Here is an 18,360-nt window from a genome sequence, read left to right on the forward strand (position 1 = left end):
ACAATGGCTCTTCCGTAATAGTGAGTCAGCTACACAATTGTTTCCTCTTTCAAACATCCATGTGCTTTACCAATGTGAGTGACGTTTGGTCCCAGACTGTCCTTCACCACATTTCTCAATATCGTCTCAAGTTCTTTCCCAATATAATTCACAAATTCTTCCTTCGAAATTTCTGTCTGCCTATACACATTCAGTTAAATTAATTATATTTTTTCTACATTTCTCTTTAGAATTTCACAAAATCGTTTCTTATGGCACCAAAGTATATACGTATGAACATATTCAAGCAGAAAATATTTTTTACAAAATATATTATTTTGTTAACACACTTTAGACACAGGAAGTTGGGCAAAGAATTTTTGAGTTGTTTAAATCTTTCTTAGGATTTAATATTGCACTAACTTTAGCACTTCTCTATGTAATTTTTAATTTGTTTCAGGACTATACATAGCTATAGAGTAGCTTCAGAAGTCAAAATGTTTATTTTACGGAGTTGGTAAATACCCATCACATAATTCCCGAACGCCAGTTCCAATTCATCTCACATTGAAGGTTTGGAAAAATCGTGGTTTCCATAACTGTGTTGTCTTATGAACCTTTTCTTGTCTGCTTTGGTGGAAACTATTTCTGTCCCAATGGATGGAAGTTGGTCATTAATCTAATTTGCATTAATATTGGGATGTGTTGCTAATTGATACAGCTGATGATTTAGGAATCATAACAGGCTCGAAAGCTACTGACTAAAGATCAGCTTGTGTCATCAACCTGATCCATTACTTCTTCAAAGTCTGACATGTGGAACAAGAGTACCGCCTCTACTCTTTGAAGAGTTTGTCCCGCAAATGGTCTCTAGTGAAGAGTTTATGGTACATTTTTATACTGACAGCTGTTTCAGATTTTTTCCTCAATAATTATTCCTGCCTCTAGGAACAGCTACTATTCAGAAGCATTTGACAGTGCTCACTAGTCTTTTATATTCACCTCCTCCACGTACACTAGATATTATAACATTTGGGTATACCATGGCAAATAGCGAATTACCAACCATTCCTGCCTCTCCAGGAACAGGCAACAGGTGTTTTCAGGTGGCAGTAACTTAGGCACAATGAAAGAGTGAAATCATTTTGCATAGTGTTGTTATGTCCTTCAAATCTGTTGGCGAACTGCTAAAGATGACCAGTCTTCCGGTCAACATAGCTATAGATTTCTTATTCATGGTCAACCGGTGACATGAGTGCTGGACTACTATCCCCGCCAATGAACACTCAATTTAATCTATAAAAATTTGGTAACGAGAAAATTTATTCTGGACAATTACCAGTAGCTGATATCAACATTTCCTTCAAAGATATTCTTCTTATTTGGATCACGATATACTTGCCATGGACATTACACTGAATCCATAACGTTACAAATAATAACATAGAACTAATTACCATAATAAGCCAAGCATAATGATAGAGTGATTTATATAATGGACCAGCATTCAAGAGAGCGTGCTTTCAAATTGTTGGCCAGCCTCTGCATTTATATTTCGGACGGTTTTCCTGAACAGTTTAATACAGTTACACCACAAATTCTTTTCTCTATCCCTTGCTTATCTGATCCTGTAAGTTTTTGTAAATGTTTTCATTTGTTGAAGGAGTTATCAGCTCATTCAACTGTCCTATGGACTCCATTGTATCCAGAAAATTTTTAACTGTTTGCTTTGGCAATGGAATGAATTTATCGCCTGTAAAAATTGTTTGCATGTTGAATAGGTATTTTATGTTTCTATTAATAGTGTAACATCTCAGAAGCATTTCATTCTCTTCCATTGTCCTTGATGGATGCTATAAACCTACATAAAAAGACTTGCCATCCATATTTTCGTTTTCTGGACCCAAAAGATACTTCTCATATGTTTCATTGTGGAGGCAGTTTATCAAATACACTCATTTAAGAAAGAGACAGAACACCTTGAACGACTATAGAAAGGCCGTTCATATTCACAGGACATGTTCATTAGTATGCTTCACTATGTTCTGCAGAAATGATTGGCATTTGATCAGAGGTGAATGAAATTCTAATCATCTCTGCATAACTTATCAATGTACATTTCCTGTTAATATGAAAGTCCTACCTTTATTCGTTAAAGGTGTACCGTTTTTTTCTGATAATACATGTACTGTAGCAACAATGTGGAAAATAGAAATTTGATAGTGTTAATGAGTGATTCACAACATTTACTGCTAATTAAATTACATAACTGTGCATGTTCTGATTGATTTGCGATTGAAATTATCATTAAACCTCAGTTTACTTCTGAGGTTTTTGACGTAACGGGTGAGTTGTTGCGCCCTGGAAATATTACATGTCCGGAATTGGGGCGGCCGCACAAAACGCTCGTCAAAGCCGGGGCCCGGCAGCAAACACGTGGTGGCAAACGTTAGCCGGACGAGAGGGGTAGCCCCAGCGCATTGTCCAGCCGCGTGGCTGGGAATTCCGCTGTGACGAGGACGCTGCTTTGTGTCGATGAGGGAGGTTTTATGCTGGGTGTGCCTAAGATGGCGGACTTTGTGAAACCTTAATGGCAGACATTTCACAGTTAGTATAGAAATTAATAGTAGCTAGATGAATCATGATACCTCAAAAAGAAACATTAACATTACAATTATTTGCATGACGATTCTGATGGTGTAATCAGATTTTCAACATCATTATTAGTTTGAAGTTTAATATCTGACGCTATATAATACAAGTAACACCCAGCAATGATTTTCCAAAGTCCAAACGGTTCTTCCGATTTCGTCGATCTACGTGTCTTTAGAAAGCTATTTGTGTAAACCTAAATTGATATGAATTACTGGCGTGTAACTTAAATAGTACACGAGTGATTGGAGGTCAAACTGGCCGATTACTATCGATCGCGTCAGGCCATAAGTACGCCACAGTTACACGATAAAACGGTAGCAGCATGCTTATAAATATATTTATTCATCTATGCCTTTGTTTATATTCGATATATACTATTCATGAAGAAATTGGTTTAGTATTTACTGTGTTTTAGAAAGCACAGAGACATTAGGCTCCTACCGTACATTTTACTTCTTTCTTTTCATATATGTTTGTTTAATTGTTTATGTATCTAAAATGTGTGTTAAGCGTGTTTATGGTCCAGCCGTAGGAATATTTAGTTAATTTCGAGTATTTTAATGTAAATCCAGTATTTCGAATATGTTTTATTATGTTTGTGTGACTGTGCGTTGGCATGAAGACATGGCACGAACGCCCTAGCCAATCACAGCGCTCGTGATTGGGGAAACTGGATGGAACCGAGTTTCCGGAGAGGACACATCGGTAGTTCTGGGAGTACGGCACTGGACACGGGGAGTGCTGGACAGGACGGGACAGGACAGAGAAAGTGCTGGACGGCACGGCGGACGCACAGTCGCGGGAAAGACTTGGAGTGGAGCAGTTTTGTTTAATTGCTGGACCATCGACTCCTATGAGTGATTTAAAGAATGATACCACATTCTCAAAAGTAACTCTACTATCGTACTCATCATTTAAAGTCGTTATGATAGTACCTGCTGTCCTTAGGTTAGTTAGGTTTAAGTAGTTCTAAGTTCTAGGGGACTGATGACCATAGATGTTAAGTCCCATAGTGCTCAGAGCCATTTGAACCATTTTGATAGTACCTGCAGATTTTATTCAATTTCAAACTTTCATTTATAAATTTATATGTTACATTCATATTTCGCAATTGCCGAATGATAGAAACCTTCAACCATTCGATTCATGTGTGTATTCATATAACATACTGTAGACTCAGCAGTATTTGACCTGTAATACGGCAACTAATTATCGCAGCCCATAGACAACGAAACCAGCCAGAACTTTTAATATTGCAACACTGAGTCGGAGGGTGCGTAGTAGTTATTCGAAATTTCGCAGTTGGGAGATTCTCGTCAGGTATTTGGATCATGCAAAGTGCTAATTCCTTTGCTCTCTGTTAATCAGCATACTATGCGAAGTGTAGCAAAGCCAGTAGAAATTTCTGTGGAGTGAACCTCTCACAATACATAGTGTGAGATCAGTTTTACCATCGCAAGTAGGTCTCTGGAAATAGTGAAATGACGTAGCTATTTTCTCAACCAACACATGCTATCGATAGAGATCCTAATCTATCACGTTAAAGGCAATTTGCTTTGGGGCTCAGAGTCTCAATAAGTTGAGTGCAGGGAACAATAACGGTTAGGACGTTTAACGGACAGCGGTATCGCAGACGGTTGGAACACGTGGTCATCGGCAGCAGCTACAGTTGCATTAGGCGATTTTATCCGCTGGCAGACGCAGTCCAACAGCAGTACGACGGCAGCGTCTTCGAGTACTCCAGGGCAGTCTTCTATGTCGTCTTCCACTACAACCGACGGCATCACCATGGCAGAGGGATCCATCTCAGATCAGATAAGCGCCTGCGCAAATAGTTGGACAGTGTTTGTTTCTGAGTTCCAAGGTCCACTTATAGGTCTCGCGAATATAAAACAGTCACCTACTATGTGTAATTCGTAAAACAGTAGTGAGCCGGTTAGTTCGAAATCAGATCGCGAAAGTGTAATTAGTAGGAATTCAGGCAAGGGGAATGAATGTGGGGAAAATATGATGTTTCAGCTCATACAAATGATCCAGGGAATGGCAAATAATATCAGTGCAGTTCGATCAGATATGGGTACATTGCGAACAGCTGTGGGCACATTGCAAACAGTTAAAGATACATTTCGGACTGATATGGGTACAATGCGAACTCAAATAGGTTCCGCAGTGAAAGAGAAAGTTGAAAAAATTATGGGTAACGTTGAATAAGCAATTGATGATAAATTAAAACGTGTCCGAGAGGATATGGGGAAAATTACAGACGAAGTTGCAATAGTAAAATCTAAAATCTAAGCAGTGGAAAAAGATCGTGGGGAGAAAATGGATAAGATACAAACGGAACTTGGGGACAACGTAAGCGATTGTAAAAAGCGCTAGATGCTCATGAAAGGGATGTAAATTTAGCTATTAGTGACATAACCAATCGTGTATGTGAGGGGGAGAAAGAAGTGGGCAAAAGTAAAGATAAAATGGAGTCCAGTACCACTAGGGAAAATGAATTTAGAAAACAAATGCAACAGATAAAAAGTGATTTAAATTCGTTAGCCTCCCAACAGACCATGGTGGTTATAAATATCCCTTGGGCAAATACCGGATCTGTGAAATGTTACACAGGTGAAAGAAGATATCATGCAGTAAATTTCTTGGCCGCGTGTAAGGACACTTTTGTTCACGGCATGTCGCACGAAGCTTAAATAAAATACCTTAAACGGCATTTGGAGGGAGACCCACAGTCTTTGGAAAATGTTAAATGTAGTTCGTGCATATCGTACGAAGAGTTCGAAAAGTGTTTTTAGAACAAATTTTGGAGAGAGGAAAAACAGACACGGATCATAAATGAATTCTTAAACGGGCCGAGTTATAGGTACGGTAATGGGACGAAGAGAGATATTGGCAATCGCGAACTTCGCCAACTGTGAACAATCCGTTGGGGGTTTTTAACGGAAATCACCACGTTAAAATGGCGATTACCTGAAGATTTGCAGTGGGGTCTTGTCCATAGTCCATGTGACTCCATGGACGAATTTCTAGAATTTATAGAAAAAGTAGAGAGGGCTATGAAGTTCAAACCTCAGAGGAAACCGTGTGGTAGTTATGACAATGGGTATCCAAATAATCACCACCAAAATAATAAACGTGAGAGAAATCAAAGGAATTCTCAGTGAGATAGCAGCGGGAATGAGCAGAATGGTCTGAGAACGAACAGGAGTGATAGTAGCTGGAATGAGCAGAAAGGTCTGAGAACGAACAGGAGTGATAACTTTCGTGAACCGGACCCAAGTAAAGAACGCAGATTTGACGGGGGAAATTCGCGCGAAGTGCAATCGCATAACAACCGGTCGGGAAAATGTTGTTCGCCACATCTCAGGTCCGGGGATAGCGATCTGAACAGACGATGAAAAGGACTGGAGATAATGGTAATGGTAGAAATGCTGATAGGTTTGGAGAAGGGCAATGCTAAAGAGGAAGGGTATATAGATGGCTCTTTCAATAAAGTAGGCGCGAACGGCGGAAGCATAGATTTGTGAGAGATTCAAATAAAAGTAGTGGGAATAAATTTGCGGCGAATGATGTAAGTTATGAATATGTAATGAATGAGTGTGTGAATGGTGATGAATGGAAAGATTTAGTGGTCCAAAAAGAAGTTAAAGAGGAGATGAATTTTGTGAAAGCAAATTTTGTGAAGAGTTCTGAAGAGGTAATAGCAAATAGTAGCAATTGCAGTAAGGAAGGTGTGGTAGTAACAAATATTCATGAGTCAGCGAAAAGTGACGATGTTAGTGAAGGTGGCGTAGCTTTGGTCTCGCCAGCTGCAATTGAGGGTGACTGGGTTTCCGCGGAAAGCGTCGATGTTACTAAGGGAGGCTTAGCGTTGGTCTCGCCAGCAGTTGAAGTTAAAAATGTATCGGAGGAGGTAGATTATTTCCGTTTAAAGGAACAGAGTAATGGTAATTTATATAATGATGTAAAATCTGCTGGTATTGATACTTCGGAGGAAGGAATTTACGCGTCTCTAGTCACAAATGAAGGCGAAACGAAACGTATTGATGAATGTGTGGATCTAAAACGTTTGTCAGAGTGTGAATGTGAGCATGTATGTAAAGTAGGATCGGGGGTTAATCTGGATGAAAAGTGTGTAGAATTGGCAGAGTGTACTGATTTTTCTCCGATCACAGAGGAATGTAGCACATCTGGAAGTTCCAGAACTGTACGACAAGGTAGCAGCAATTTGTGTGATGTAGCGGCGGAGGATAAGGTTGAGTACTGTTCAGGTAAAGTCGACGGAGCAAAGTAAGGTTTCTGATGTGAATCTTTGTACTGATTTAAATGGTGTATCAGCAGATATGATTGCTGAGATAAATATTTATGGCGATGATGGCTTAGGCATCGATGTATTATTTCAGGAAGATAAAGTGTTTAACAGTGAATTGGTGTGTAATGTTGTTGACGCTGCAAGTGTCAATATTTTGGAGGGGAAAAACAGTAAAGTTGTGCATGCTGTGGGAAGTGAATCGGTGAATATATGTGGAAGAACTGACAGAAAATTTAGAGAGGGCTTACGTAAATAGCGTAGATGGCGATAGTTTGAGTATAGAAGTTGGTATGGATTGGTATATGAAGGAGGAGTATGATTTTATTGTGACTGTTTGGCGTTGGTACGGTAGAACGTTACGGTCGATACTGCCGCATATGTTTAAACGAGAGAAGTTTAAAATTGCTAGAGTTGTAGAAAGGGGAAGTAATGAATTAGGGGCGAAGGAAATATTTAACGAATTATTTTGGGACGAACCTAAGATTGAGGAATGGATAGTATAGGATGTGTGTACGCTAGAACTGGAAGAGAAACGGACAAGACGTAGAAAATGATTTATTAAGGGAGACATATTAAGAACGAAAGGAAATGGTAAATGTACAGCAAATAAGTGAAATTAAATTTGGCAAAGAAATGGTAGAGGCACTTCTAGATTCAGGTAGTAATGTGTCAGCGGTGTCCGAAAGTTTTATGAACATGATCAAAAATAGGAAACTAGTATCTTCCCAGTCACTGGCGTTCAGGTTAAAACGGCAGTTGGTGGTATGAGTAAGCCAATAAGACAACAAATACTGGTATAATTGAAATGTGGAGAAAATAAATTCGAGATAGAATGTTTTGTAGTGAGGTGTCTAGTAAAGGATGTAATTTTAGGTACTGACCTCCTGTGCAAATACAGTACTTTGCTTAATTGTGTAGGGAAATGCCTAGAATTTGAATTTCAGATGAAAAAGACAAGTAAAATTTAAAATAATTTAACAGGTGAAAATCAGATTGCTCATGCCATAGTTACTGAGGGTTGGAGTGAGGAAGTCGATATGCATAACAGAATTAAGGAAGTGATTGATGCAGTCAAGGGTATATCAGAATGGGAAAAGAAAGAGTGGTGTGGGTTGTTGTACCGCTACGAGATCGTATTCTCAGATCGACTTGGTGAAGTTACCGATTTCGAGTACTCTATGAAAGTGATACCTCACGAACCAATAAAATGCAAACCGTATGTAATACCTATAGATAATCGGGATGCCGTCAGAGTTCGATTAAAACAAATGTTGGATTGGGGTATAGTCGAACAATGTAGGAGCGATTACTGCAATGCTATCGTTATTGTTAAAAAACGGGATAACGCGGTCAGAATTGTATTAGATGCGAGAAGAATAAATAAAGGAATTGTAAGGGAATTAGATCAGACCGGCAATATGAAGGAACTGCTGCCTAATTTTAGTAGTATCAAGTTAATGTCCAGTGTTAATCTGACGTCGGGATTTTGGCAGATGTAATAATAATCAAGAGTGTCTCTTTGCTATCTTCTCTTATCCCTACCATGCTGTATGAAAGCTCTTCTCATTGCTGTCTTAGTACACTCGAGCCACCAATGAAACACTGAGGCATATGTTGGTAGACGGCGGTGACATGTGGCTCATACCTCCTCGACTCTCTGATGACATTCAGGGTCCACCAAAAGTGATGAACTGAACTGCCATGTCCCGTGGTTCTCCACATACTTTTCAGAGGGAGTGATATGGTACAAATGTAAACCAGATGATCAGTAAATGCTGCAGGCCACCGTTCCGCATCGACCACCTTATCCCATAGCCCAACTGACACATATATTCCATCAAGTCTGCTCGCCAAGTGACTGGTAAAAAAAGCTATATCCCTCACGGTTCCTATGAATCCTGTCCCAAGTGTCGCATAACTCCAGGTCCCGTCATAGCACTTGCGGTTCACTACAGGTAGTGTAATGTGGAATCTGGTCTTCCTGGGCTAAAACACAATTGACGTCACCACCTGTAATGAAATAATCGAATCTACTGGTAAAAAAGAGCACAATCTCTTCCGAATAATATCTCGCACGCGTCCGTCTGTTGTCTGTGCCGGAAGGGGCATAAACATAGAGAATAAGAGTCCCATTAACAGTCATCGCCAATCCTCGTGCCGAAGGCAGATAAACCAGGTCGCGAACCGGAATCCCGTTCCGAACCGATATCGCCGTTCCACTGTCGTTGTCCAAGTAAGACGAGGTGTAGGAGATGTATCAATGTACTTCCTGGAACTCAGGAATGTAAATTTCCTGCACCATCAGTATATCCGCATCTGACGCGTATATCATGTCCTCAAGCAAATGCTGTTTCACGGGCGCTCTAATGGTATTTAAGTTCACTATCAATATTTTGTATGCGTGGATTGGAGTAGCTGTCATCTCTGCATAAAGTTAAAATGACGAAAATTACCCGTATCTATAGTCCCTTTGCACATCCACTGAGGGTCGCTCGACGGACGTCTCCCTGCGGCATTAGGTTTCTTGAGATGCAGACGGACGTGAGTCCCCACCAATGGAAGGGTCCGCATCGGTGATTTCTTCAGCCTGCGCTTGCCAGCTGATATTATTGGGGTGCTCCAAACTTCCCTGTGTTGCACTGATGTGTGAAATCTGTGGATCTTTAGCAGCTTTTGACGCCGCCGCAGAATGGGTGTCGGGCCCATGAGGGGATGTGACGTCTGAACAACATGACATATTCTCACTGTCCAAATTCATATGTTCAGCGACATCCGAAGCTTGTGGTTCCAAGTCAGTTAAGTCCATAGTGTAAGACTCATTAGGGCTCCCAAGAAGAGAAGGGAGACTCTTCGTAGAGTTTAGTCGGCGCTACTTGCGGCGCTTCGGCGAGCGTTGTTTGCGGGCCCTAACCTCGGCCTCAGGTGGTGGCGAGTCTTGTATCCCCTGCTATCTCGCCATCCCCACAACGCCCTGGGGCCGTTCCACTTCAGCTTCCATGCCCTGCATCGTGCTATCATCCTCTTTCCCCACCATCTGCAGTGTCTGGGATTGGAGGTTGGTCACAGCTATTCCTCTACACGAACGAAGATTTATGCAGTGTACTCCATTCCCCTTTGGCATCTTGGGTGGAAAATGGATACTTTAGTTTCATAACTAATATGATTCTAAGTTAGCAATAGGTCTTTGAGAGATGCTGCAATCCCTGTGTATACATATACTTGACAGATGTGCTGTTTACAAAGTTAGTGGCGGCATGACTTGTAAATTGACATGTCTGACGCTGCTGCTATGCGTTTATCTGTTTTCTTGTAAGAGGAATTTTTCGTTACTAACGATCATTTTATATAGGACTGATGTGGGCACAGTATAATTTCTGAACCGTGATCGGATGTGAACAGTTGGCGCTATATATCTCTGGAAAGTTATATTGTGCATGTATCACACAGAGCAGCTGTTCTAAGGAAGTAATGGGCAGGTATATCGTAGAGACACCTGCAAGAAGGATGTATGTCATGCTCTGTAAACATATTTCTTACATTGGAATATCAACAGCGCTGCAATCAACACGACTGATAGGTCTGAAAATCAAGGGATCTAACATTATATCCAGTTTTAAGTGCAGAACCGTGTAGCCTTAGGAGTGGGTGTGTTTATGTTCTCTCTTACCAATTCCTACCTGGTACTGATCCCAGCCACTAGAACAATACTTTAAAATTTATAGTGTAGTTGATTTATGTAAAATGCTTCCAACTCCATCCGTCTGGAGCTCCATCATGTATAAAAATTACCCGTTTCTGGTTCTTCTTAACCGGCAGCTATTACAAAACTTTCAAATCCCTTACAATACACCGATAAGGGGTGCTAACATCCTCGACATGGGCGCATCTGGAGAAATCTTGTGTAATTGGATGGGTGAGGACTCGGCTAGCTCCATTCATTCACGAGACTCGGAATGTAGCGGTCTACTTCTGGTCAGCTGCAGATTAAATCGGTGACGGCGCTGCAGGGTGGTTGGTCAAAGACAGTGCGATGGGGTATTTCAGTCTCTGCTTTTATCCTAAGACAGCGAGAATTCTGTGAGACTCCCATCCGCATAGAGATAGATCGTAAATTATGAACTATGCTCAAGGTGCTAGTAATATGTAGAGTGCTGTCTGGTATACTTTGATGATGTATGTGTTCGAGAATGTACAATGAATGGACGTACTGCACAGTCATCTATCTAAATTCGCAATGATACTCGCAAAGTAGAGGAATAATAGAAGCAAATGAAGCGGCGAGATCAGAAGTTCGCTACAGTAATTGCGTCTCACCGTTCCTGACTGCGATTATTAGACTGTTCGAGGGGTAACTACCATTGATAAGAGTCGACATGAATGGTAGTGCTTATTATCGGTATGTGAGATGATGTGTGGGGATCTGACAGTGGAGTACCCAAACAGCCTACCACACTTACAAACTGAACACAGAAAAGTTATAAAGTTAGTCTACTGCTTGATTTACGTTAAACGAACAAACCGCTAGTTATTGTAGTTGAAGCTCTCTGTAATCTCGGTACTGTGGTAAATACAAATGAGAGCAATTCTCAATAATGATGCAACATTAAATGTTCAACCCAGGCCGTATGTTTTACAATGGAATGCCACCTCAGTGAGAGCGCAGTTTAGCTATACGGAAAAATCGGACATATTTATGCTTTAGTTAGGGTAACCTGATTAGGGCTGTTGTAGGACGGAAGAGAGCACAATCCTAAGATTTCATATATAAGTTAATTTTCTGCTCTTCAAGTCACAATTAAATGACTTACAATTAGTTCTTTGAACTAAAAGCGAAAATCAGTTCTCCTGATTATGATAAGGAGTATTAGTTACTGGCAGCTCCTACTAAAACATTATTTATCTCTAAAGTGTACCTCAAAATATCCTTAACACAGGCTGGTCCACTACGGAATAATCTTTTGTGTACGCAAAAATACAATAAATACCGTTTTAGAGAAGCTCAGTTAAAACTGAATATACTGTTAACAGGAAGTACGTACGTCAAACGAAATGGGAATTGCTACTGAACCGCGATTGGCTTTTCAGATCTGTGCAGGTCACAAACACTAGTTAAAGTAGCGGATCGATGACACAAATCAAGTAAGTGATATCACCTAAGAAGCAACTCAAGTTGGGAAATAGAACTCACAATTTGTGAGTTGCTAAGGGTAAAAGCAGTGCTTACGCTAGAACTGATAATTACTCAAGACTCAGCAAATTACCCTAGGTGTGACCAGCCACCTCTACCTAGATAGGACTTCATGGCCACGTGCCTCCACACTATCTGTCTTCACTTCACTACTTTCCTTCCAACTCTCAAAAATGAACGACGTGGAGGAGGTTTCACGACTTTCGCCACGGCGATAAGGAAGTATTTCCCTTAATACATCCTAGTGAAATGAAAGCGTACTAAAACATCTCCTCTATCGCTTACAGTGTGTCAGTTAACTGAGCAAAGGTTGTTAGACTGCATTTCTTGTTTCGTTACCCATTTGCTCAGACATTCATGTCAGAGCGCCAATGCCACTTACCCGTCTGACTGGCTGACAACATGAATAATGGAAGCTTCATAGAGACGGAAATATGGCCGTTTCGCGTGTATGCATCAGCCAATAGGGTCGGCTGATTCATCACTTCAGCTATACCTGCAACTTTTGACCCAGTAATTCTGTGAACCTAGAGTCCAACAGAGGGTGGTAAACCATCCCGTGTTCAAATCGTCAACTACTCCCCGACTTCTCGCAATACAATCTCACTGACCAGCCCCACGAAAGGGAAATGGAAGAATCTTACTCCAGAACCCAGTAACTATGTATTCCCCACCATCAATATACTAAAATTCAAATGCAAAATGTAAATAGTATCGCTAAATGATAATTGACGGTACTGTCACAATTTGGTGGTAGAGAAGTGCTTTTTAATGAAGATATTGTGATAGTGTTTTTGGATTTCTATCAGCTATGAATGTGCACCTGGCGATATAGCCATCTGATATTGTTAATATTTCTTATCTCCTGTGAGCTACATCTATTAGAGTGACAGCGTGCTTAGCTGGGTGGTAACGTGTTTGGGTCCATGCGCTGGGCCCTGGTTCGATTCCCGTCCGAGTTGGAGATTTTCTCCGCTCCTGGACTGGGTGTTGTGTTGTCCTCATCATCATTTCATCCCCATCATCGGCCGCAAGTCGCCGAATGTGGCGCCGACTGAATTAAGATTTGCACTTGGCGGCCGAACCCGACTGAGACCTCCCAGACAACAATGCCATACGATAATTTCATTTTTTTTCACCCATTAGAGAACTGATAGAGCTAGGTAGATATTCACTTAGGAATTTGTGAATACAACAGCTCTCGTTATTATCCTAACAACTTATTTCGTGACCCCAAGGAATGGATTTCATTAACCTTGGTGAACCATCGATGTAGATATTAGAGCCTGTCACGGGGACTATTTTTTTTTTTTTCAAACAATACAGAGTAGCCCACCACTTGGGTTACTAAGGTGGGCCGTGTGCTACTTAAGACAAGTAACAAGCCGGGCAGCATGTAGTTCCCTTAGCCGTAATAGCAGCTCGCAAGTTAGGATAGCTTGACAGGCACCCATTCCGTTACCGTCCTTGCCACAGAGAGGCAGACGTTTTTCTAATATTTCTGCCCTGGCTGTTGCTCTGTGTGTTGGTACATTATTTAATACAGTAAGTGATGTTTTTATCCAGAATAATTAATAAAACCAATTTAATTATGTAAGTATAAAGTAAAACAAAGTAGAAATAAAAATATACGCAAAAGAAGGAAAAGAATTCTAAACTATACGGTATCAACCAAGAACCAAGTTCTCAATTATGCAATTCCAGAGTTCAAGGTTGTACATGTGTCCCAAAATTGAAATGAACTAGATTTCTTTATATGAGATTATAAATGAAGTTTAAATTTCGCATGGAACATAAGAGGATAATGAATATTAAGATATAACGATATAGGTTCAAGTTAAAATTTCAATTCTATTAATAAAAAACTGAAGCCGAAATTCTTGCATGAACAATCTTAGTTGCAGGAAGTATTCAAAAAAATGGTTCAAATGGCTCTGAGCACTATGGGACTCAACTGCTGAGGTCATAAGTCCCCTAGAACTTAGAACTACTGAAACCTAACTAACCTAAGGACAACACACACATCCATGCCCGAGGTAGGATTCGAACCTGCGACCGTAGCGGTCGCGCGGTTCCAGACTGTAGCGCCAGAACCGCTTGGCCACCAGCGGCCGGCAGGAAGTATTCATGTAGCTATAGTTGAACATAACACGATTCCTCTATTCAAAATTAAAAAATTAAATTTAAAGATGAGATAACATTACAAATCATCAGTTGCTAGAGACAAGTGGTTACCAAAGTTAGTATAATTAATAAAAAGAATATAATTATACTTAGTGTAAAAAAATGAGTATAAACAGTGAATTTTTAAAATGCATGGTGTCTCCTAAAACCAGACTTCCACACATGCAATTCCTGGGTGAGGAGGTAGTGTATATGCCTTTAGGTTGAACATAACTAGATTTCTATATATGAGATTATAAATATGGTTTCAAATTTCACGTGAATAGTAAAACAATATGAATATTATCGTATAACAATACCATTATACCTTTTGCAGGCTATTAATCATAACTGAAATTAAAGTTCTCCCCAGCACAAATAAAAATACAAAAATATTCAGGTAGCTGAAGGTTGTACATCATCAATTCCTCTACACAAAATTTTATTTGGGACAGTGGATTACTAATGTGGAAACAATGTTAATATATCTTGAAAGCCAGAAATGCCTTTAGTAAACAAATCAAACATTAAGTCTCATAGAAGCCTAAAATTGAATAATTCAAGTGTAAATTTGCTTAAGTTGATTACAATTAAATCCACTACATCTGGCAAGACAAATGACAAGGTTGTGAACCAGGAAGGGGAACCTGCATGTATATCCAATGAACTCTCAAATAATCTGTTAGCCAAAAGAGGGAGCCCACATTATATGTCTAATGAAATGCATCAATGAGTCGTGTGACATAGTCATTGTAAATTTGGTCCTTCCAAATCTATATCAGTATTAGTCAGTATCTATTTCGCTGCCCATCTACACCTTCTGCCAATATTAATCAGTATCTGTTCCAGTGTCTGTGTCAGTGTCGGAGCTTGTGTCTTCCCATGTGATGTGTTGCGGTTCTGTGACTTGTTCCGGCAGTAGGATGATGATTTTTATACATGCCAAGCAGTGTCGTTGACACTGAGTCAGCCAGACTATTTAAGGTATTCCATTTATCTGGGTCACGAAGAATCGCACTGACCTCGTCGTCTCTTACAGCAGGTCGTGCGAGGTCGAGTAAGTTACACTTTAACACAACATGTTCAGGCGTTCCAAGAATGCCACATGTGCAACTCTCGGTTTGCCTTACTCCCATACGGTGTAGATGTGTTGGGTATGGTCCATGCCCAATCAAGTAGTGAACCATGCCACGACTTGGCTCTACATATTTTAGTTTTAGCGTCTCAGATACATTTGGAAAAAAGAGAAGACACTCTGGGGCGGCGGTTAGTTGTAAATATTGTTGTTGCTGTATAAAAGCTTGGTGTTGAATCAGTTTCTGGCTATTAGAATGTTGTTAATGCTGTCTTTCGCCGTTCTCAACACTGTCTCTCTATTTACTTTTTAGGCACCCAGAAAGTGATTTAACAAAACGTGCAGCCTGTAATTAGAGTTCCTAGTGCCCACTTCAACTGAGAATCCCATTATAGCTGCAGCTTATAGCTCTGAGGAATTAGGAGATTGTCCGGGATTTATAATCAAAAACGATTTTCCAAAATAGTTGAGTATATTCTCAAAGTCACAAATAAAAAACACAAGTATCCCTACAACCTAACTAACAGAGCAGTTCAGAGTCTAATGCGCTGATGCAACTATAAATGTCCGAATTAAATGTTAAAAAGAATGCTCGCCATAATTTGATGATTAGTTTCATCAAACGCCACGCTAAATAATTGGTAGAATGTCTGTCCCGCGACGGCACGTGAAAATACAATACACAAACTGAAGCTAGATAATGAAAGTCAACCCAGAATTAACACTTCACTTGAAATGATTTCATGGTTCCGCGTATCTCTAGTAACTTAATACGGCACCCGAGGCTGTTAGTAGCAGTGATACCGACGCGACGCTGCTCCCGACACAGATGGCGTGTTATTCAGCGTCTGGAGAGAACTGGGGCCTTCCTTCCTCGCGCAACGCTCTTATATATAAAGCCGCGGTGCGGACGGCTAAGGGAACGCCTGATCAAATCGGCTCTCCCGACTAGCCGCTGGGCTAGTAATGCACCACTTTAAGTTACATAATAAATTATAGCTTCTCTTACTGATGGCCGAATAAGCTCTTAATTTAAATGTGCATTCAGCACGCAGGTAAGTATTGATAATAAAATTTTGACGTGGCTAACTTAAATATTTTGGGCGAGAGAATTAATTTAATTGCACTGCACGCAGCAGATGAGCTCTGAACTGTACCTTTTGAGATCCGCTATCGCTATAATTTTATAGGTATTCAAAAGAAACTTTTCACATCTTCATTGTCATAGCGGACCTCCAACCTATTTAAATCTAAACATCCTAGCCTTATTTACTAGCCTACTTAATCTATCTTGCTTCCTTCAGTTTTGAGGCGAAAACCAGAAAATCATGAATTTCCACTAAAATGTTAATTTGTGAAATCCAAAGTACTGTTTTTATTAAATCATTATGAAAGATGAATCTAAATATAAATTTTGAAGTCTCTAGCTCTTTTCTGTTGCGCCAATGATTTTTATAGAAAAACGTCCAAATTTCGGAAATGGCTTAAGTTATCGAACTGATATTTAACACATATTAATTTAGTATTATTTCTGACATGCTAGAAAAGTTTTAGGTCATCTGCTTGATTTTTAAGGTATTGCGCAACATTTATGACGTCAGAGCTAGTTACAGCAGACTGGCTGGCATACAATGGAAACAGATGTGAATTTACTACAGCGTGAGTAGGCTGCTTCCCTACATCACCCTCTACTTAAATTTTTTTATGGATGTTAATGAAAAAAAAGTTTTATTACAAAAAGGGAAGCAAGAGTACAGTTTAACTCCCTATGAAAAATCAAAATTGAAATGTAAACATGTAGAAACATTAAAAGAAAACTGATTACCTACATTAATTATTTAAATTGTGGGCATGTTCACTGCCTTTTAAACAATGTCATTACTCAAAATTTTAAGCAAAGTCAATGAAATATTTTGGCATACATATTGCCTTAGACAAACAAACACATACAAATTGAAAAATTATGAAAATCTTAGATACATTAAATACATTTTTACATACACAAATTCAAAGAAAATAACATGATACATAAACAGATGATTATCTCTTAGCAGTCTTTTCTAAACCTGAAAGAAAAGTTCACACATAATTTTTACGCACGTGGTTGTAGCCGCTTTGGCTGGCGTCCTACACTTCCATTCACAAGGGTAGAGGAGGGGAAGTTGCTATGGTGTGCGTCCTTCACGTTCACTCTAAATTACATGGGGAAAGGGGAGGGGTCACTGTGAGTTGTGTCCAAGTCACTCCACGCTTTCACGCAGCTACCAGGCTGCCATTATCTGGTTTGTCCTGTAGAACAAACAAAAAGAGTGCCTCAGACTCTGTTCACTTAATATCTATGGGTGGGTCACAATGAAATGGGGATATATACATTTTATCCTTTAATATGTTGCTGGATCAAAGTTAACAGAACTTTTTCAGTATTACTTTTGCGGTTACTTAATTGTCATAAAATCGTTAAACAAATGGCTCAAAACGCCTTTAGTCATGTACTAGAGAAAATTTATGCTCCTAAGGCATACAATCATATATCATATTTAATTTGAATTTATTATTTCTGGGCCGGAACACTGAACCAATGCTCGGTACATTCCTGATACCTTTGTCTTTTATTCACTTAGCTGACTCATCTTTGATTACCTTATTCTTAGAGATAGTATGAGTATAATTAGTGGTTGTTTTCTCAGCTTCTTTGTACAGGTGAGTAACTTTTGGTAATAGTACAGTTGTGAGTGTTCAAAACACACTACGTTTAGTTGACTACTAAATCCACTTATTGGTTCTCTGCTGTTGTCAGTTCCACATCTGCAATTAGGTACTTACTTACTTTGAAGTGTATTTATGCTGAACTAAAATAATGTTTTACGTCTGCAATTATGTTACTTATTTACTTTGCTAGTGTATGTACTTATTTAACACTCACTCTATTAATATTTAAAGCATAGGATAGCACATTTATTTCATATCTTTAGTGTACTGCAGCTG

The sequence above is a fragment of the Schistocerca nitens genome, chromosome 3 (genome assembly GCF_023898315.1).
Source record: "Schistocerca nitens isolate TAMUIC-IGC-003100 chromosome 3, iqSchNite1.1, whole genome shotgun sequence".
Lineage (NCBI taxonomy): Eukaryota > Metazoa > Arthropoda > Insecta > Orthoptera > Acrididae > Schistocerca > Schistocerca nitens.